This window comes from Lissotriton vulgaris, chromosome 3_1, assembly GCF_964263255.1.
Source record: "Lissotriton vulgaris chromosome 3_1, aLisVul1.2, whole genome shotgun sequence".
Taxonomy (NCBI): domain Eukaryota; kingdom Metazoa; phylum Chordata; class Amphibia; order Caudata; family Salamandridae; genus Lissotriton; species Lissotriton vulgaris.
In genome coordinates this window covers 329,267,940-329,289,441 of record NC_141689.1, presented here as the reverse complement: position 1 = coordinate 329,289,441, position 21,502 = coordinate 329,267,940, and the positions used below count along the sequence as shown (strand labels likewise).

At 48.4% G+C, this 21,502-nt stretch overlaps 1 protein-coding gene across 1 annotated transcript in view; it reads right to left on the bottom strand.

The window, feature by feature from the left end:
* LOC147726407 (UDP-glycosyltransferase 3A1-like) overlaps positions 1-21,502 on the bottom strand; it is a 539,556-nt gene that overhangs the window by 76,629 nt on the left and 441,425 nt on the right. The gene's annotated exons all lie outside the window — the stretch shown is intronic.

Sequence of the window (21,502 nt, the reverse complement as noted above, 5' to 3'; positions counted from 1 at the left end):
TGGACTTATTGTCTCAGCCGTGCATCTCATTAGGCACGTCCCTTTGATGCCTGTATCTCGTGTTTCTCGATACCTCCCCTTTTTCACCCTTTCCGATTCCCCACTGTCTCCGTCTTCCTCTACACCTGTTTTTGTTCCTATTTCGATCTGTTTATTACCGATTGGAATGCACTAATGTTGGGAAGATGGGTTTTTACAGTTGGGAACCGCCAAATGTTTCCGCACTTATGATCCGGACCTTGTGTGTTTCAGAGTGACCAAAGCGACCCCTCTGGGGGATGATTGTGGGAACCGGGTCATAAACTTTTGTGTCCAATGTAACCTTATGGGGAAATTGTGTATAAAAGGAGCGATTCACAGAACCAATTTGAAGCAGTCTCCCCAAGTTGCACGTGTGTTGCTTGTCGTGACTACTGTATTCCCTGCAGTAAATAAACCTTGAATCTTTGACGCCGAAGGAAGTGTCCCGTGTCTCTGTGATTCGTACGCCGGAGCAGGTTACCCACGAAGGTTTCAGGTGTTGTGCCCTGGCACCGCTGGGTCCTACAGAACCCAGTCCTTCAAGGAGCCTCGGCCAAACTCCTGACACGACTTCAACGCATCCAGAATGCTTCTGCACACCTGATCCTTGACATCCCCTGCCACAGCCACATCACACCCCACCTGAGAGACCTGCACTGGCTCCCCTTCAACAAGAGGATAACCTTCAAGCTCCTCACCCACGCACACAAGGCACTCCACAACACCGGGCCAGCAAACCTCCACAGACAACTCAGCTTCTACACCCGCCAGCTTCGCTCCACCGACCTCGCCTGTGCTACGGTCCCCCCGCATCCGAAGAGCGACCTTTGGCAGCAGATCATTCTCTCACCTCGCCGCCAAGACCTGGAACACCCTCCCCACCCACCTACGGCAGACCCATGACCTGCTGACATTCAGATGACTCCTCAAGACCTGCTTTTTGAGCAGTAGCAACATTCCCCCCCCTCCAGCGCCTTGAGACCCTCACGGATAAGTAGTGTGTTTTACAAATGCTCTGATTGATAGATTGAATGATTGATTGATTGATTGATTGATTGATTGATTTCTGCACCAAGATCTCCAAATTTTGGCACCTTTACAGGGGGCACCTAAACTGAATTGTTTGAAAATGATCTGATTATCTATCTGGATGCAGACGAACAAAATGTTGTGAGAAGTTTTGCCAAAATTAAAACATTTTCGGATTTAGAGGGTTATAGAATTAACCATACAAAGTCTGAAGCCCCCTTGTACGACTGTTCTGACCAAGTACTACCCATCGATATGCGATCCCAATTTCGGAGGTTAGGTTCCATTAGATATTTGGGTATTCCATGCTTTTATGCAGCTTTATCAACTAAAATATTTGCCAACTCATCTAAAAGCTCAGAATCTACTTTGACAATGGCCCGCTTTCAGTCATTGGATGAATAGCGTTAGTCAAGATGATTCTTCCACTTTTTCTCTCTTTATTCTCCAATGTAATGATTAAGGTTCCCCAAAAATACTGGAGTAATTCAGAGCTATTTTTTTTTTACCTGCAATTTCGCAATTTTTTTGCAAAAGATTTAATCTTCAGGAGATACAGTAGCCTCCTTTATTAGCCAGTCATAATATGTCTGTGGAGTAATGGGAGGGGTAACTGGTATTGTATATTACAGCAAGAGCTACATGCTAGCATCGCACCAACATCTTTGAATAAAATACAGTCCTCCACTGGGTGTAAGATCAAAATGAATTCCTAGAAATTGTAAAACAAATGGGCCCATAAAGCCATCAGAGGGGCCAATTTTAAACAAAAGGCTTATTTTTAATTGACTGCTTTATTATACGCTGTCTCACCTACATAGAATGTTGCTTTCGGTATGTGAGAATTGTTTCAGGTGTAGACAAGATACAGGTGATTGGTTGCCTGTATGTTTTACCTGCCCAGCTCGCTCAGATTTATGAAAGAGAGCCTTTCAGTAGCTTAGAACCATTCTCCAGGTCTCCCTAATTCCAGATCCACCAGGAGCCCTTTTGGCATTAACGTCCCACTAAATCTACCTGTTCGTCAGAAGCAATTAATATTCTTTGCATCCCTAGTGGCCAAATCAAAAATGGAGATTGGTAGAAACTCGTCCTTCTATTCATGGATTTATAAGATGAAGCAGGTGATATCTAAGGAAGAGCTGTATTCCCAAAGAGTAGGAGCTTTAGTGAAGTTCCCAAAAATCTGTGAAGGGGAGAATGTCGCTGTTGTCAAAAAATGGAAGGGTTACAGTACTGCAGCAGGTTTTCTAAATACATTGATTTACTTTAGGAATATGTATTCTAGTTGGGGGATTGTAGGACATGGATCAGGTAATGTATTGCATTTTTTCTACCTGTGACACAAAATAAACACATTTTAAACAATGCAAGAGTGGATGCAGAGGAACACTCACGCCTACTCAATGCAATGTAATACAAGGCAGGGCTATTCACTGTGATACATTACTTTTTTTTTTTACAAAGGTATGCAGATTAGGCATTGGGTGTGTTGCATATGTGTTCTGGTCATTTAGTACGCCAGGATTATTTTGCTTTTTGATCACCTGGTTTGGGTGAGTCATACTATCTGAGTTTCACCCACAGTAAGAACAAGATAATTGGACTGAGTGTGGTTACCACTTGTGTCCGCCTTTTAGGTATGGCTGCTGCAGGGCAGATAGCGAAAGGGGCTCTGGACTGGTTACATGTGAACATATGTACATACTTGCATCCACACATGTATGGGCTGCGCATGTGAGACTACCTTTTTCACAGCCCGGTATTTGCGCACAGATAGCCTGGTGCAGAAGGGGCCTTGTCAGGGTAAGTTCTGACCTGGAGTAGGCCTTATAATATTAAGGGGCATTCATAGTTAGGTCAGTGTTGTTTGCTAGAAAAGCTGCTGTGTCAATCTATTATACACATAGGTGAAATCTGCCTGAAAGCACAATTTTCCTCCATTGAGGCCTACTAAGTCTAGTGAGATGTTAAACTGGCGTGAAACATGCATGCTGTGTTTGAATATGCAGATCAAAATAACAGAAATGTACAACTTATGGATCATCTAGGTGTGTCATATTTCCAGGCCATTTTCCTCTGCTGAACCAAGTTAGTTACTGAACTACCCTGAGGCGGGAACAAAGGTCTCCCCTAACAAAAGGAGCAATTATCAGAAATATCAGTGCTTGACTCAGTTCCTCAAAAAGAAAGAGCTGGGGAAGAAAATTTGCATCTGCTAATTAGCTCTCACCCTGCACCTGAGTGAGGTCCACTGACGAATGGAGGAAGCCAGACACTCGGAACCAAACATGTGAGCAGCTCCCCATTGAAGTTTTTGTGTGAAGGTAGCTGGCAGTGATGTCTTTGAGGGGTGGCGCTGAGGACCTCATAGGAGCCTTGCACAGAGAAGACTTGACAACACCATATTATATTGTCCCAGAATGCTATGCAAGGGGGTTGAAACAGGGTTAGAGGGAGGCAGTGGCATCCATGGACTGGGTAGGGTTCCCTGGCAACTAGGACTTTCCACCTAAACCTTAAAAGTCCTGCTCAAGGGAGATGTAGGGAGCAGGAGCATGGGCTGAGACAGAATCAGAATCATGGCCAGCTGAAAGGACAACAAAAACAAACTGATGGATGGAATACTTACATTAATCTCAGCCACTGTTAATCATTCAGTCCGCATCTGAATCCATAATTTTTCACCAGCCTTTTCATGGCAGAAGAACTGATGATTAACATTGGAACGTGACTGTTAAAGTTAACTCCTTCAATGTCCAACACCTTCCCCAAAATGGTTTAGGTTGGTGTGAGAATAGTAAATGTAACCCCTTTAGTGTCAAGAACCTGCCAAAAAATGTTTTAGATTGGGGTGGGAATAATACGTGCAATTCCTTAATGTCCAGCACCTTCCCCAAAATGTTTTAAAGTGGCGTGGGAATGATAATTGCAATCCCTTTAGTGTCCAACACCCTCCACAAAATTGTTGATTAGAGTAGGAACAGTAAATTTATTCCTTTAAATGTCCAATACCTTACTTATAAGGGTCTAACCCATTTAGTGTTCAACATCTCCAAAAATTATTTAGATTGAGGTGGGAATAGTAAATGTTATAATTTATGTATTGGTACAGTCCATCTCCCATCCCGTCCTATCCCAGTTAGTATGTACCATGCCTTGGTTGTGTGAACATTCCAGTTAGTATGTACCATGCCTTGGTTGTGTGAACATTCCATAGCTGACTCCAGCTGACTGGAACCTGTGGTGGTGGAGAGATGAAATAAATATTCTTCTTGTACCTACCAGTGTCATCTCACTTTGTAACACTGGTGATGATTTACAGTGTGGGGACGGTTCATCACCACCACTCCCAACTTCTTCTCCAGTGGCAGCCTTACCCTACTTGCGCAGTGACTCTGTGGTGTTCGACTTTCATGCCTTTCGCTCTACTGAACAATGTATTCACGGGTGGACAAGTTAAGGTAGTGGTTCAATTTAATCCTACTTACTGACAGTGTGCCTTCCTAGTACCTAAGGCAGTAGCGTGTGTCTGCATTGCCTTGCCCTTGCCCTCCTGCTGTATCCTCTTTCAACTGCTGTTACCCACTTTCCTGGGGGTCCAGCTCCCCTTGTTACAGTGGTTGTGGAGAAGTGCTGCTGCCAGCTGTGCCTCCCTGCGTGTGGACGCCGCTGTATCTTGCTATCCCAGCGTGAATGCGGTGTGCTGTAGACTGACACCGGCATTTCTGTGTCTTTCGCTGTCCGGCACTCCCAGCAGGAACTTGGTGTGCGTGTTCCCGGCACCCGCTCTTAAGAGACGCTTCTACAGAAATCCCTGCTGTCAGCTCTCCCTGTGGGAGGCCGGTGTGCATTGATCCGGTGTTAGCTTGTCAGAGATACCTCTTCTCCATTCCGTCAGCTGCCTCTGCAACTTCGTCCATCCTCCCTGGGCAGGGCCACAGCATGGGAGGTCATCTACGCTGTTGGGCCTCCCTCTCCTCAGCTCTTCATGACAGCAAGCGGGTGGGGGCGTTGCTGTTTACACGCTTTCGGTCAACGTCTTAAGGGAATTACTGGCAGTGTTGGTGTTCCTTATTCACCTGCAATCTTGTCATTATCACGCTGATGGTCACAGCTGTTCCTTTGTTGGTACTACGTCTTACACATTTGATTTCCTACGCTAGCAGTTGAGTTTCTTTCAGCCAGTTGGCATTTCTCAAGCTGATAGGCTTAGCTTCCGCATTAAGCAACTGTTACTTAGCCAATAATATTGCTTGTCAAGCTAAAACAGTTGTATGCCACAAATGCATTAAGAGAGGTCACTTGGCAAGGGTTTGCAAGGAGCTACATACTAAACCTTTGTCGGCTGTTAAACAAGACTATTCTCCGATTCTAAACTAGTTTTCCAACTACAGAGCAGTGATGAATTAATGGGTTTCCCATCCTGTAGCATTACATTAGATAATAAACCTGTTAGGTTGTTGGCCGACTCATGCTCTCCATACACCTTGGTGGATGTAAAATCTCTATTGTGAATTATTCCCTGATTTTCATAAGGTCTTACAAACACCAGACATTAAACTGGGTGGTTACAATGTAGACCCCATACCATTGTTGGGTACGACAACCATTGAAACTGGGTTCAAGGGAAGAAGTACTGTGGGTAAAATCTATGTCACGCAGAAGGGATCTAACTTATTGGGTTGGAGACATCAAAAAGAACTTGGAATCAAGTCAGACCCTAGGAGTGAAGTAAAAGTGTGGCCAGGACTCAACCATTTTCAGGAGGGGGACTCGCTGTCCCAGGAAGCAAGACAGTAGCAGCAGGAGGAGAGGAGGTGGAGTCTGCCGCTTGATGCACGCTGAAAATCTCAGCTGATCTCCCATGGTGCGGGAATTGAAGTGCAAGTGTGGCCAGGACTCAACCGTGTTCAGGAGGGGAACTCGCTGTCCCAAGGTAACAAGGCAGCAGCAGCAGGAGGAAAGGAGGCTCCGACGCTGTGCACGCTGGAAAGAGCAGCTGATCTCCCTCGGCGGGGGAAGTTAAGTGGAAGTGCGGCCAGGACTCACCCATGTTCAGTAGGGGGACTCGATGTACCTGGAAAAAAGGCAGCAGCAGCAGCAGGGTGAGAGGAGGCGGAGTCTCACCCGTCATGCGCGCTGAAAAGCTCAACTGATCTCCCGCGGCATGTGACGCGCATGGGCCGTGTCCGCGCCCGTCAGAGCCTGGAGGAGGCTGGGCTGGGCCACCCTTCTTGGATCCTCCATTGTACATGTATACCTACCCGACTGGATAACCTGGGTTGCTGGAAACCACTGAAGTAATATGGTGCAGCAAGGCGAGATGAAGTGGGGGACTCGTATCCAGCTAAGACCGACGACTCGGGTAGGAAAGGACGGTGTTACTTAGTGTTACCCCCCCTAGCATTTTTATTGGTTTTGCCCCGTGTTTAGATGTTTGTAACTCCAGTAGCACTTAATTTGTACATTGACCCTTTCTAATTATTTTTACATCTCCCTCTACGATTCTGCAGCAGTGGTAGCAGTTTCTGTTTCTGCCACTGTTTTAGCAGGCCTTAGTAGGAGAGTGCAGAGCAGGCTGTGTTCATTTTTCAGACCATTAGTGGGGAAACGTAAGGCGGTGTTGTTACCTGAGAAGGTGACAACCAGCACCGTAATTACCATGGACTCCTTTTTAGGTCTCGGCTAGCGTGGCTGCGCACATGTGCAGCTCGCTCGGTGGGATCTACAGCCTGATTCATCATTCTCCCGTTTTGCGAGCCCCTAATAGCGATTCATAGTGAATCGCTATTAAGGACTCGCAAAATGGGATTCATGTAGACATTGCATAAAGAAATGCGATTCCTACATATTACTTATTTGCGATTAGCAAATTGCTAATCGCAAATAAGGAATAACTCGCCATTCATTCCTATGGGCCCATTCATTCCTATGGGCCAATTCGCAAAAAAAAATGGATGATGAATTGCATTTAAGGAATCTCAAATAGAGATTCCTTAAATGTAATTCCTCGCAAAATTGCGAGATCGCAATTAGCGATTTTTGCATTTGGGATGCTGAATCCGAAATGCAAAAATCGCACTCGCAAAGGGCCAGATTCTCAGAATCTGGCCCTTTGCGAGCGCAATTTTGTTTGATGAATCGGGCAGCTAATGATATAGAGTAACTTCTGTAAAGAGCTTTAAGCCCGGCCCCTCTTTTCCATTGGCTGGCTTCACCGCTTTGCTAAACGGTGGCCAGCCATTGGAAAAGAGCTTTTTGTGACGTATACTTTGGACGGGCTCGTCTGCCTTACGCGCGTCGTGAAAGCTTTATTATCTTCATGAGGCCATGTGTTCAAAACACATGGCCCCATAAAGACAAGAAATTGCGAGGATCAGCACTTGCTCTCTTTGAAGCGTTGTTTGTTAGCCTCGAGGTGGGGACCGTGGGCGTCCCAATGCCCCAGGGAGCTGGCTCAGTCAGGGGCACCAGGGGTCCTGGGTGGGAGCTGTTCGCCATTCTCTCGTGGAGGGGCAGCACGGTGCCCTTCACAGACTGAGTGCCACTCCCCGGGGAGGGACGGGTCTGGGGCTCTGTGGAGCTCTGATAGCTGTTTTGGCGGCGCGGAGCTGTGTGTGTTGGCGTTAGGGAGGATTGTGTTTCTAAGGTGGTGTGTGTCTCTGAGGTGGTGTGTGTCTGCTTCAGTCAGGAGCCCCTGGGTGAGGGGTTTGTGCGTGGGCCGGGTATGGACTCATCGAGCTCTCGGTGAGGAGCACAGACCCCCCCACCCCAGACAGTGCCAGCTTTCACTCTCCATGACATCTAGTAAGCACCAGTTGAACTGCAGCTCTTTGTAGAATTATTTTGATATTGTATACTATATAATATTCACTGCCCACTGCTAATCTCATCCCATAATGCTTTGCAGGGCCTTTGGTTGGGGAATGTTTTTTTGTCAATAAATGTGCTTGGGGTGGTCCTAAGAGTATGGGACTACCACCAAATTGTTCAATTAGATGTGCTTTTTTGTTTTTTAAGGCATCTGTTTGGTACTCCCCTAGGTTTGGGAGGATCCCAAAATCATCACCTCTCTCACTGCTTGCTAATTTTTCCGTTTCACTTTTGTGAAAGTATTAGCATATGAAGATAGAGATACTTATTTTATCATAACTGGCACTGTGCAGGATGCCATTTGCAATTATTTTGCAATTTTTTCACAGTGCAGACAAGTACACTGTGTCATCAGCTATGCTACACAGACTATGTGTACTACGTGAAGTTCAAAGTATACTACGTGAAGCTACGTGTAGTGCTGCTACGCATACTATGCCCAGGCTTAGTGTCGAGCTCCGAGGGGAGGGGGGGTTGTGTACTGTCACCCTGTGGGGCGGCTGCTCATGTCGAGCTACAGGGGGCAGTGTGCCTGTCCCCCGGGGTGCCGGCTGCTTGTGCCTCTCCCAGGGCCTGTTTACTATTGGTGGGAGTGGGGTGTTTCAGCCCTTGAGCTGTCGGTGTCGTCCTGTCAGCGTGGGGTCGCATGGAGACATGGATGGGCCTCCCCCTGTGATGGGCTGTGAGGAGCTGTCAGCTGCCCCGTTGTCCCGGGGGATTGGGAGTTTCCCCAACTCTTGCTTTTTCTCCTGTTTGCGACTCTTGTATGGGGGCGTCTAACTTCCTCCTGTGACGGGCTCGGGCCAGAGGGGCTGAGCTCTGAAGAGCCCCCCCCCTCCCAACTGCCCCCTTTCAACTGGGGGGGGGGGCATGGCCCGCCGGGAAACACCGACGAACTGTGACTGAAACGGATAGGGGGTGAGCATAATTCCACACACAGTCAGCGTGGGCGGCACAACCCGCTCTAGAGGAGCACAGGGTGTTAGAAGGTGCAGTGTACGGGGCACCATGGTGGACAGGGATGAGAAGCAGATCGAAGCACCAAGTTAGGGAGGATTGTGACAAACCTGGGTGGAGCCAAGAGCAGAAGGGCTGGCAGGCAGTGGGTGGCACAAGAAGACTGCACGAAACCAAGGAGGGCATGGAGAGGGCAGGCACGAGAGAGCGAGTAACTAGGGGAGGTGGGCAAGGAGAAACTTAGAGATATTAGAGGGGTGAAAGAAACTAGATAGTGGAGATAAGTTAGCTGGGAGAGACTAGTATGCGAGTCGAAGAGAACGCCGAGCCCAAAAAACACATAGGCAAGAGGTAACATAAAAGGCAGTGTGACCGGAAGACAACTGGGAGAAACCTGCGTAAGACAAGTGGACTGTTGAGGAAAGCTATGGGAAAGAAGGGACAGGCACGACTGGAAGTAAAAGGTGTTGCTGCCTTGTGCAAAGATTTAAGAAAATGCAAAAAATAAGAAAATAGTTGTGCAGTGGGGCGGACCGTGAGAAACTAGGGTTGGACAAAAAATGTGCTATTACTAGGGAAAATGGGGGCTTGGGTAAGAAAAGGAGCAAGACTTGTCTGGAAAAATAGGATTAAATGGCTAAAACAAAACAGTGGTGAATGGCAGTAAGAGAAACGAGTTGAGGGCAATGCATAGGGCTGTGTGCTGAGCTGTAGGTAATGTCGTTGTAAGTCGCAGAACTGCTTGTGTCGGCTGTATACATCTCCGTTCTACTTTTCGGTGCATCAGCGATACAAATATAAAGAGCATTTTTATTTGGATTGTTTTGCCAAATGTATCCAGAGTGGTAGACATGGGTTTGTTACTCATTTTATTATACACAATGTCTGAACGGTTCTCACTTAAGACATCTGAGTCTAAATAAACCACAGGGGCTCATGTCATTGTCTGGGCATCAGCCCCTCTTCATTTTGGTGTCTGGGTTTACATACAAGTCCTTTGTGTTTTTTGTTGTTGTTTTCTTACAATTGTGCACACTAATAAATAGGGGAAGGGAACTTATGCCTATCCTATCCCAACTTTGCTGGGAGTCAAATTCAGATCTCCCTCAGGTGTAATTGAGGATTCCCCCATAAAACAGAATGTTCAAGGGGCAAATCTATTTACGTCACAGGAACATGTGGAACATAGGAACAAGAAGTACAATGTGAGGTCGACTGATGCATTTTGAAAGGCAAAGCACCGGCCACTTTGCACTGTATTGTGACTATAGGATTCCAGAAAGGATACCAATATTCCAAAAACTCAAACCGAAGATAGATAAAACCTTTTGTAAAACCGTATTGGATGTTTTTCCAAACAATTATGCCAAAACGCTTCTTTAATCCTTCATAGTTTCTATGGTTAACCTTTTTTCTACAAAAGATCCATGCGTGTATCACCAGCTCCATATTGGGATCCATTCCTAGCTCTGGTGTCTTACTTTGGCAGGGCCAACTGCATTGACTTGTCTCTGGTAGCTTAGAAGAATGGCTTCTTCTGAGATGTTCATGGCCACATAGACTATGGTTCTAGCGATCTCAGTTGAGCATTGGCTACTACTGATGGGAGGCTCAAGCATTTTGTGATTCTGTGAAAATCACGAAATCTCTCTGTGCCTAAAAAAATATTTAAAAAATGAATGTGGTCGTCTATAATGCAACTGGTGGTCATGTAAAGCGCTCTGATACCTTCAGTTTAAGTTTGCACTATATAAAACAGCATAGAGACACGCGCGCATGTACATACACACACACACACACAAAAATAGAACTCTTGTTATTGGTGTGCAATCCTTTAGAATGCGAGGCATTTCATTGTACCGAGGTGGCTATTAGAAGTGACAGGTTCCAAACACGCGCATGAAACCATGTATGCCCCCTCTGCAGTGACAACCATGCTGTTTGTGAACCTATAGGCAAGCCCCCACCTTATACATGCTTACACAATGAGATGATTGTTAGACTTGAACCTTTTTTTTTGTCAAATCGGTTTATTGGCATTTTAGGGTTTCTTACTACGGTATGAACTTCAACCATTTCAGCAAAGCTATCTGGGCATGTCACTATGACACAGTTGTGGTATCTCAGAGACAGAGGATAATCGCCCCAGGCTTGATAGACGTTAGAGTACATAAGCAGGCAAAACTCCAGAATTGTCCATGACTGTCCTCGCGCTGGGCCCTGTAGCAAGGGTTTGGGTGTGCCCCCCAACCTGGACTTGCACATAGAAGTAATATTTATACAACAACAGTAAATAAACTGAAACAACAGCGGCAAAACCACAGTCACATACTAACCCCCCCTCCTGAACGTAAAGTTGTATCTGGTGAAAGCGCATGTTTCTGCAATGCGTCCCGGTTTTTTAAGGATTCTCTCCCACTCCTTGTCAGAAAGCGACCTTCCCAGGTCACGCTCCCATTCACCTGTGAGAGGGGCCAAACTGGGCACCGTGTGCGTCCGTAACGACGCAGCAAACCAGGGGACCGGGTGTTTGCCCCTTCCCATGACATGGAGATACTGCATGGCGAAATGCTGTTCATGCTCCGTCGCCACATCGCCCCACCGGGCCGTCAGCTTCGCTACCAGAGAGCGATGTAATAAGAACCCCCGGGGGGGAACCCATCCTCAGAGACCAGCGTCTCATTTGCCACTAGCGCTCCACCTCTGTACTGATCACCAAGTGTCTGGACGTCTGCCTCCCTCCACTGCTCTAGCATGGGGCATGTGAGGACCCCCTCGCCACCAGGGAACCCTCCAGAGGTATAGCAGGCACGTACGGAAGCACCCTATGTGTGAGGAACATTGCTCTACAGAAGCATACGCCACTGCCAGCAGTAGCGGAGTGGGTCGCTCAGGTGCTGCCAGTGGATGAAAGAGTTTGGTGACACACTCCAGAAAATATGGCGGCAGGTCTGTGGCTGTATCATCTCTGCCCCTACCCGCCAACCAGCAGGCGACCCATTGGAGCTGCACGGCCAGATAGTAATGTTCGAAACAGGGGGCGGCCAGTCCCCCCTATCCGTTGGGAGGAATAATTTCACCAGTGCCAGTGGGTGCCAGGACGTACCCCAAATAAAGTCCTGCAAGACCGCAATAAGCATTGAAAGAAGAAGGCCGGGACAAATAGAGGCAGATTAACAAAATAGTACAGGAGTCGGGGGAGTCGGGGGAGCATGACCATTTTGGCAAGGGCCACTCTGCCCGTGGTCGTCAGCGGGAGCGTGGACCAAAATCATATCTGAGACCTGAGCGATGCAATCGCCCGTCCCAGATTTCCATCAAATAGGTCAGTCGGCTGAAAGTAGATCTGGATCCCCAGGTACCTAAAGGTGTCAGCCTTCAATAGTAGTCTCGTGCCTTCAAGGCAATACCCCGGATCTTCTACCACTCTGCCAAAAGCATAAAGGCAGGATTTACCCGCATTCACCCGGAGCCCCGAGACATCTGCGAACTGATGAAGCAACTGGGCTAGTTGTTCCGGTATGCATCCCACATCCCTCACAAACACCAACAGGTCATCTGCATAAAGCGATACCTGATGGGTTGCATCGCCCAAAGGCATTCCGTCGCCTAGATTCTGCCACATTGCTGCCGCCAGAGGTTCAATAGCCAGTGCGAACAGTAAAAGGGACAGGGAGCATCCCTGCTGGGTGCCCCGGCCCACCGCCACCGCCCGGCCGCACTCGGACTACCGGGTTTTTGTAGAGGATATTCACAATCTGCAGGAATTCTATGTCAAGCTCATAGCCCGTTAGTACCGCTGACAGGTAACCCCATTCCAGGCAATTAAAGGCCTTCTCCAGGTCTAATATCAGGCACCCCGCCCTGGGCCACTCCCGCGTTGCCTCGGCTGCCAACCTGAAGTACCTCCTGAGGTTCAAGGACGTGGATCTCGCTGGCACAAACCCGTTTTGGTCAGAGTGTATTAAGTGGGGGACCACCAGCGCTAGCCGTTCCGTGAGTATTTTTGGGAAGACCTTATAGTCCACGTTGAGAATTGCCAATGATCTATATGAACCCAAGGCTTTGGCTTCCCTCACGGCTTGGGCAAGGAGACCAGGAATGCTTCCCGCATGGAGGGAGGTAACAAGCCCTCATCTATTGCTGTGTTATATAGCTGAAGGAGTAAGGGCGTAAGGGTATCTCTGTTTGCCTTGCAGTATTCGGCGGGCATGCCATCCGGCCCTGGAGTTTTTCCCGATGCCATAGCCTCAATCGCTTCTCCCACTTCCTCCAGCGTGAGAGGGGCACTAAGCGCATCCCTTTGTTCCTCAGCGGCCACAGGCAAGGTAACAGAATCTAGGAACCCTTCCAGCATGTGTCTGGGGCCAGTACCTCGCTCTTTGTAGCGCTGCTTGTAGTGACCGGTCAGAGCACAATGTAATTTGCGTAGCGTGTACACCATCCCCCCTTCTGCTGTGCATAGAGCTCCTATCAGGACACCACGTCCTTCTCTCTGTATCAACTAGGCTAACAGCCGGCCGTCTCTGTCCGCCCTGGCGTGCGTTCTAGCTGTGTGTGCCTCATAATTATGGCACCTCAGTTGCTCCAGAAGAGCTGCATTCTTAGCGCGGAGGTCGCTCAGTGTGTGTGAGTGCTCACCTGTCCCCTCACCCCCCGCTCGTACCGCAGAAGCTCAGCCTCCAGGTGTGCCAGGGAAGCCGAGAGTATTTTGCGTATGTTCCACGTGCCCCCAGATGGCTACTTTATACGCGTCCCACTCTACCAAGGCGTTACTCGCAGTCCCTTCATTGACCTCAAAGTGGTCAAGGATGACCATGCCCAACGAGGAGCGGAACTCTGCATCCTCCAGCGCGGTGGGCTGTAGCCTCCACATAGGTACAGGTGGGCGGTCTGCTTCCCAACTAATCTGGAACCATAGGGGGTTATGATCAGAATGTGTTCTCCCCAGATACTCTGTTTTGGAAAGGAGTGGGAGCAGGGACTGGGTGCCAACCATCCTATCTAACCAGACATGCAAGCCGTGAACTGGTGAGTAATAGGAGAATACCTTATCCGTTGGATGCTGCGCACGCCATAGGTCATGTATCTCCTAGTGTGAGAGCCAGTCCTGGAACGTTTGCGCATTGGACATCACCGCTGCAGCTCGGAGGGGAGGGAAAGACCAATCTAGGTGCACGTCCAGCACCATATTGAAGTCCCTGCCAAGCAGCCAGGGGAGACCAGCATACTAATGAAGGACCTGATTCAAGCTCGCCAGAAAGGAGGGTTGGTCCGTGTTCGGGGCATAAAGGACTTCCTGACCATTCAGCCGCCCCCGCAATAGGGAGTACCTCCCCTCCTAATCGACCTTTGCTTCCTTACAAATGAAGGGGACACCCGCCCTCACCAAAACCAGCGTGCTGCGTGCATGCGCAAGAAAGGCTGTGCCATAAATTTTACCCTCCAGCGCCTCCGGAGTCTGTCGAGCTCTATCTGGGTCATGTGGGTCTCCTGGAGGAGGGCAATCTCCACCGCATGCTGCTGCAGATAGAAGACAGAATAACGGCCTGATGGGGTGTGCATACCGCGGATTTTCCAGGTTAATATGTTAGTGTGTGTCATGTGTCTGGACACGCACAGGACCGGGGGAGCACCTCGGAGGGGGGCCTACGGGCACCATCAGGGAAGGGGGTATCATTGTGCCGCAAATGAAACATGAGAACAATTACAAACAGTATAACTAAAAGGGGGAGTCCCCAATGGGACACACGTCCAAACCTCAAGAAGATCCACCTCCTAGAAAGTGTTAGTCCAGCGCAGAAGCTGTCTTGGTGAGTGTGCTGTCAGCAACCCAGCTGCATTACTCCCCTGTCACAGACCTCCCGGGCGTTCAAGAGGTGCACGAGGAAGTACAGGTAATTTAAACGCGCAGGGCCGATGTGGGCCACTAGCGGGAGAGCCCGCGAATGCAGTGACTGCACAGTGTTTAACTGTATGACATTGCATGACAGCGCAAACGCACTTGGCATAGAACACATTGCAACAGCGCGCACATCAATATTTCTAGATGGATACAAAAAGTAGAATATTCATAGACAGAGGTCCTGAGTGACCGCTATAGTCCACTGTTCAGTCACATAAGCTGGTCAGCCGTTTTGGGTGTCACCACAGGCATGTTCATGTCTTCTGAAATCACTGTGGAGGGGGACGAGGCGCCACTCATTTCCAGGTCGCTGTGTGGCTGGGAGTCCAGGCGGGTAGTACTGTTCACTGCTCCCAGGGTCGCAACCGCCACAAGTGCTTCCTGCCGTTCCAGTCGCATCTTCTCCAGAATGGGCGTAACTGGGCTAAGGCCCATGCCCTGATGGGCCCCTCTCCTTCTGCGCCTCCTCGGTCCCTGCTCCTGCCACCCACCCTCCTCCGAGCCTGCAGGTCTTGCTCCTTTCCATTGCCCCGTCTCCTCCAGCCAGTCCCAGACATCCGATGGGGCATCAAAAAAGCGGGCACCCTCCTTCGAGACCACACGAACGCGAGAGGGGAACAACAAGGAGTAGGGGAGCTCTAGTTCCCTCAGTTGTCGCTTCACAGCCATGTACTTGCCCCTCCTTCTTTGTTCTGCTGCTATGTAATCATGGAAGAACATCACACGGCTGTCTCCACTGTGAGATCACCAGTGCTTAATTTGTGCCGGTGCTTAGCACCGGCACTTATTTCTCAGGGCCGGGTCTACGTCGGAAAATATTTCAAATTGAATGCCTCTTTGATGCATGCATTGTTAAGCGGCACATTCCGCCTCCTTGAGGAGGGACTGCCCGAGACCGAGAGCATACAATGAAGCAGTGCCTGCCCATGATCCTAAGGTGACAACGATCATTCTTTTTCCCGGCTGTAAGGCTGTAATCACGTCCCTCCTGCCATAAACAACGCTGCCCAGCCTCCAGGGAAGAGCCTGGGGGCACGGCACCTTCCCCCCACGCTCTGACTTCAGCCGCCTCTCTGTTTCCGCTTCCTGCCCCTGCCATGGTCCTGACCTGAGGTCACTCGAATAGCAGCTAAACTTTTAAAGGCGGGCATTTCTGTTATTTAATTCCTCTTCCACGCTTAATTCAATAAATATCCACAGTCTAGTCAGTCTGTCACCATAGGACGGCCCCGCCCAGGACTCACAGGAGTCAGGTGAGGGTCGCGTGAACGTGCCCAGCAAGACCGGTGGTGAAGCGTGAACCTGAACAAACCTTTGGAGCAGCTGCCGTCCAATCAGTGCACACCATCCCAGTGCCCAGGGAAGAAAGCAGGTGAGCTAAGGCAATAATATATTTTTTTAAACGACGTATGAGTCAATGTAATCTGCCCCCTCTCAGCAAGAACTGCGGCGCAACCACGAGGCAGTTCACACACAATGCAGAAGTCACGTCACCTGCACAGCGTCTGCTCAAGTCTTATGCATTATTTAATGAATGCACCTTGTCGCCCCACTCTGGTAGCTCCGTCTGCAAGCAGGTAATGTCTCCGTTCCAGGTCCGGAGAGAGCACTCAAAGGCCGCCAAAGGTGCTCGCTTTGTGCAGCCTGCCCTTCCTGACTACTTCTTTAATACTCCTGCTCAGATAAGGATGGATGTGTGAAAGATGAATGCAGGGCTTGTGTCGAGGGTAGACGGGGCGTGCCAAGACGTTGGGCCCCACAGAAATGTGCAGAACTGGTCATGTGTTGGACCCGGCCCTTTGGGCAGGTTCACCCTGAGACTTTTTGCTTTTTCCTAGCCTGTTTCTGGAACCTGGTGGTGGTGATTTTAGGCCTCTGCACACTTTTTCACTGTGGTACAGTGTAAAGTGCTTGAGCTCTCTGTGTATGTGTGGTGAGTGACCTGCCCTCCCATAGGAATGAATGGGAAATATGTATGCCCATGGTAGTTTTTGATGTGTGGGTAGTGCAGGGGCGAGTTTGGTATGAGAGAACTCGTGAAACTGAATGCTGCGAAATGGTATATGCGGCATGAGTGTGTCTAGTCTAGAAGTGCCACTTTTAGAGGTTGGCATATTTGTGTAATTTGTGTCTGGCGTGTGATTGGCTGGTGAGCCTGGGTCAGGAGTGCCTGGGCCTGCTTGTGGATTGACTGTCTGGTTTGAGGGTGACAGGGGCTGGAGAGTCCAGGAGGTTGTCTGAGTCAGCCCATGGATGAAAGGCAGCATCTGCTGCCAGGGAAGTGGGAGGAGATGGCACCTGATAGTGAAGGGCTGTGCCTGCCTGACTACAAAGCTGGCTCCACCTCCCGCTGGGGGACTGTCACCTCTGTCCCTGATACTGACAGGACTTCCCTATAACCAGTTCTAGCTGGTTCTCACACTGCCTACACAAAGGCTTCAAAGACTTTTCTGTGTATAAGAAGGGGCTGTGTGCCCTTCCAAAATGTTCTTGTTTATGAACTTGAATCTTGCATGGGGCTGCTGCTGCTTGGGCCCAGGGGAATCCCTTCGGCCCTGCCCAGCCCCTGGACCTCTGATGGACTTTCCTGGACTCCTGGGGGACCCCTCTGCCTTGCTGGGCTGATGGGGGGACTTGGCTTTGCCCCCTGGGAATCTCTGGGACCTATGCAGCATGGAGAAGCTGCATTCTCCTTCAGAGAACCTTTTTATTGCTTTTGCCAGGGCTTCTTATAGCCTAAAGCGCCTGGAAGCGCTTTGGTTGCTGTTATAGCGCTAGGAGCGTTGTGGATTGGCCTTTAGCGCTTTATGTGCGAGTGCTGGTGCCCACCCGGCACCTTTATTTAATTATTTTTATAGATGGGTGCCACCCCATTTATTTCATTGCCTAACGGATGCTCACCCTGTTTCTACTTTTATTTTGAATTTCAAGGGTGCCCACCCCTCGTTTTGCCACTTTGAATCACTGCCGCGGCCGGGCCGAAAACAGGAAGTCAGGCGGCATCGCGCCTGACTCCGGGCGGGACTTCTGGTTTTAAAAAGGAAGTCCCGCCTGCCGCCGAGCACTGATTGGGTGCCCGTTTGATGAGAGAAGGCGAAAAAGAGTGATGGCCGCCCGGGGCTCCCGTGAGCTGGGGAGAGCCCCGGGCCCGCCAGGAACCAGCCGCCGAATGTCGCGGGGCTCCCTGGACCAGGAGGGAGCCCCGGTGGAAGAGGAGAAGCGCCGCCCCGGGAAGCAGCCTCGGAGGAGGAGCAGACCCCATCCCGTGAGCCGGTGAGTGGGGCCCTGGACTGTGTGAAGGAGAGGGGGCGTCAGGGCACATTGCCGGTGGCCCCCCCCTCCAATGTTGCATACTCCTTGTGGGGGCGCTGAGAGGCCCCTGCGAGGCCCCAGGGATTCTCAAGCCCAGAGAGGCTCAACCCGCCTATTTTGATGTACGAGCCTGCGAGGCTCGTGAGGGCATTTGTTTGTGTCGAGTCCCCCGTGAGGGACTCCAACGAGGCGGCAGCATGAGAATTGGACCCCCGAGGCTCCTGGTGGCATATTTGATGAGCCCTGCGAGGCTCCCCGCCCACAATTGCTGAGAGGGCCTGTGTGGCTCAGAGGGGCCATATTTTGTTTAAGAGCCTGTTTGGCTCCAGCGTTTAGCCATATTTAGTTAGAGGGGGTGTCGGGGCACATTGCCGGTGCTCGCCCTCTCCTGCCTGCAAGGAATGTGTTTTTAGAGCCTGTGGGGCTCCCACAGTGGGTGCAGTTTGCGCCCAAGGGTCAGGCAGAATGGTGGTTTCTGCCTGGCTTTGGTGTCAGCCTTAGCCTACCAGAAATAGCCAGTTCTAACATCATGTTGTATTTTTCCTGACACTTTCAGCAGCGCCTGCACGTTCTGCTTTTGTCCTCAGCAGCAAGGTGCAGGGGGGAGGGGGTTTATCAGATGACTGCTTCGCCCATAACAAAATCGTAAATTAAGGGGGTATCAGGTCTCTTTTTCCTGGAGTATCCTGGCTGGGTCACATTTTAAATCTTCCAGGTATTTATCAAGGCAATGCTTTTGACATTGTTCGGTCCCAGTTTATATGAGATATGCATACACTGTAAGAATGTCAGATGTGTTGGTCGCCCCAGTATTTACACGAATGACAATTTAAATACCACAATTTTTTTTATTTCTTTAAAGCGCTTTAGCAATACTCATTCCTCTGCAGGTTGTCAGAGTGCTTTACATCACAGGTACATTGACAGTAAATCGGGTGTGTACATCAAGATAAAGAATGTGTTACATAAGACAGTGAGGGTTATGAGGGGTAGGAGCCACATGCCCTGGCATCAGCGCTATAATTAAGGTAGACTGACTGGCCTACTGCCATTCTGCATGCACAAGTGGTCTCTACTTTCAGCAAAACCCGGCAGCACCCTTTTTAAGGTAACGTTTCCTACTTTATTTTATTTATGTAAAAGGTAGTTTCCCTGTCTTTGTGTAACTGATGGAGCGGGTAAATGAACAATATTTTGTTCAGGCTTGTGAAGTCAGACTTCCATAATGTTTAATAAAACTAATATGTTTTGCTGCATGTTATTAAACCAACTTAGAATAAACTGTGCAACATCAATACATGGGATTAACAATATGCTTATTTGTGCAAAATGCAAAAGAAATAATACAATAATTGGAAATGCTCTTTTTCACTTATTTCTGTTAATGAATATTATTTCTTGAATTAAGCTCTCTTTATAAATGCTGAATAAACTTTTCTTTATGACATTTTCTAATACTTGTTTAATAAAGTTCCAAAGCCTAAGTTTTCATGAATATGTTTGAATAAAACTTACTAAATGACAAGCTGGTCTTGTTTATTGTAGATAGTTTAAACAACATATTAGATTAATTCGCCTCAGGATTCAGCTGCTCTGTTATTTTTATGGGCCTGGTATTGATTGGTAAGTATGGTGGTAGATGGTGACATCATTTATGCAGAATTTTCGTAGGAGCGCTGGATCAGTTTTTGGTATAATTCGTACGGTTGTATGTTGTTTTTGACATACATGACATATGCATGTTACATACATGTCAGTATAAATTATAGGATTAATGTTTAACATATGTTGAGTTTTTGATTTTGTCATACTGTTATATGTAGTTGTAAGGGTTTTTCCAGCAGTGAGAAAAATTCCTGGTTTGCCATGGCAAGAGTAGTGTGACGCTGTTATCAGGACGCTGTTATCAGGTTACACAGTTCATTTGTTCTGCTTCAGAAGGTGATATCGCCGCATATCACTGTGTTGTGGACGTGCAACACAAGTTTAGGGTTCTATTCTAGGTGTGTTGAGTACATTGTATGTATGATTGTGAGGATTGTCTAAGAAATTTGAACTTTGAGCATAGCGACTAGGCGCCTGTTTTAAAACTCTCTGTGAAAAGAGTCAAAGGCATATCCAAGCCGCGCTGTAATTGGCTGAAGCGGCACAAACAGTGCTGTGATTGGCTGAGATACTCTGAGTGGTCGCGCTGCTATTGGCTAATGCGCGTTACCCCTGTCGAGTAATTGTTTACTTTTACAAGTGTTTTGATGAGATTTTCCTTCTCGCTATAACCGCGCCTTGCGTGTCACAGCTGATGAGTGTTTTGGCGGCTGACAAATGTTGTGTCACAGGCGAAATCGATTTGAAGGTCACTGTTTGTGGTGTCCCACGAGGGTAGCGTGTGATTTGTTGACAGCAGTATTGTATGGACGAGGTGCATTGGGGAGATCGCGCTGTGTTTGAAGTGGTCATGCATTATGTTTGGGCTGACGGCTACACTTAGATTACGTTGTTGTGAGCTGATGTGCTTTTTCTGTCAAGATTTGAATGAAGATTACAACTGGTTGCTGGTTGACTGAGCGGTGCAGAGAATATTTCTTGAATGTTGGGTTAGAATGGGGTAATCTGAATAAATGGAAAACAAAATGAACGAAGAAAAAGGAGAAGGAAAAAGCAAATTTAGCTTTCGTAAGAGAGTGTAAAAATCCACGGATGCAGAATGAGATAAATCAGCAGCAACAGCTGCTGAATCAACAGCTACAAATACAGCGACAGGAGGTGATTCAGCAGAATGAGATACTTCCGCCGCCATTTCCAAATTATGTTAATGAGCAGAAATACAATACAGATACAGGATTCAGTGGAGACCAGGAAAACAGACCAGATCCACTTAAAATTGCAATCAAGCAGGGAATTGAGTTTCCTAATGTTACACAGTTCAAGATGCAGCCAGAAACAATTGAAGGAATCATTCCAGTTATTGAAAATTTCGTTAAGCAGGGTGTCCTAAAAGAGATTGAGAGCAGTCTTTGTAACTCACCAATTATGGGTATTAAAAAGCCAGATGAAGCATACAGAATAGTACAGGACCTGAGAAAGGTTAACGAGATAGTTATCCCTTGTTGTCCTATTGTGCCCAACCCAGTAGTGATCCTTTGTCAGATACCACATGATGCTGAGTGGTATTCGGTAATAAATCTATGTAATGCCTTCTTTACTGTCCCAATGCACCCCGAGAGCCAACCAATTTTTGCTTTCAGGTTCCAAGAGAGAATTTTAGCATGGTGTTGCTTTCCTCAAGAGTTCACTGAGAGTCCTTCTATTTTTAATGAATTGCTGAAAAGGACCTTAGAGGATTTAGAATTACTTGGTAAATCAACATTGGTCCAATGTATAGATAATTTGCCTGTAGCAGCA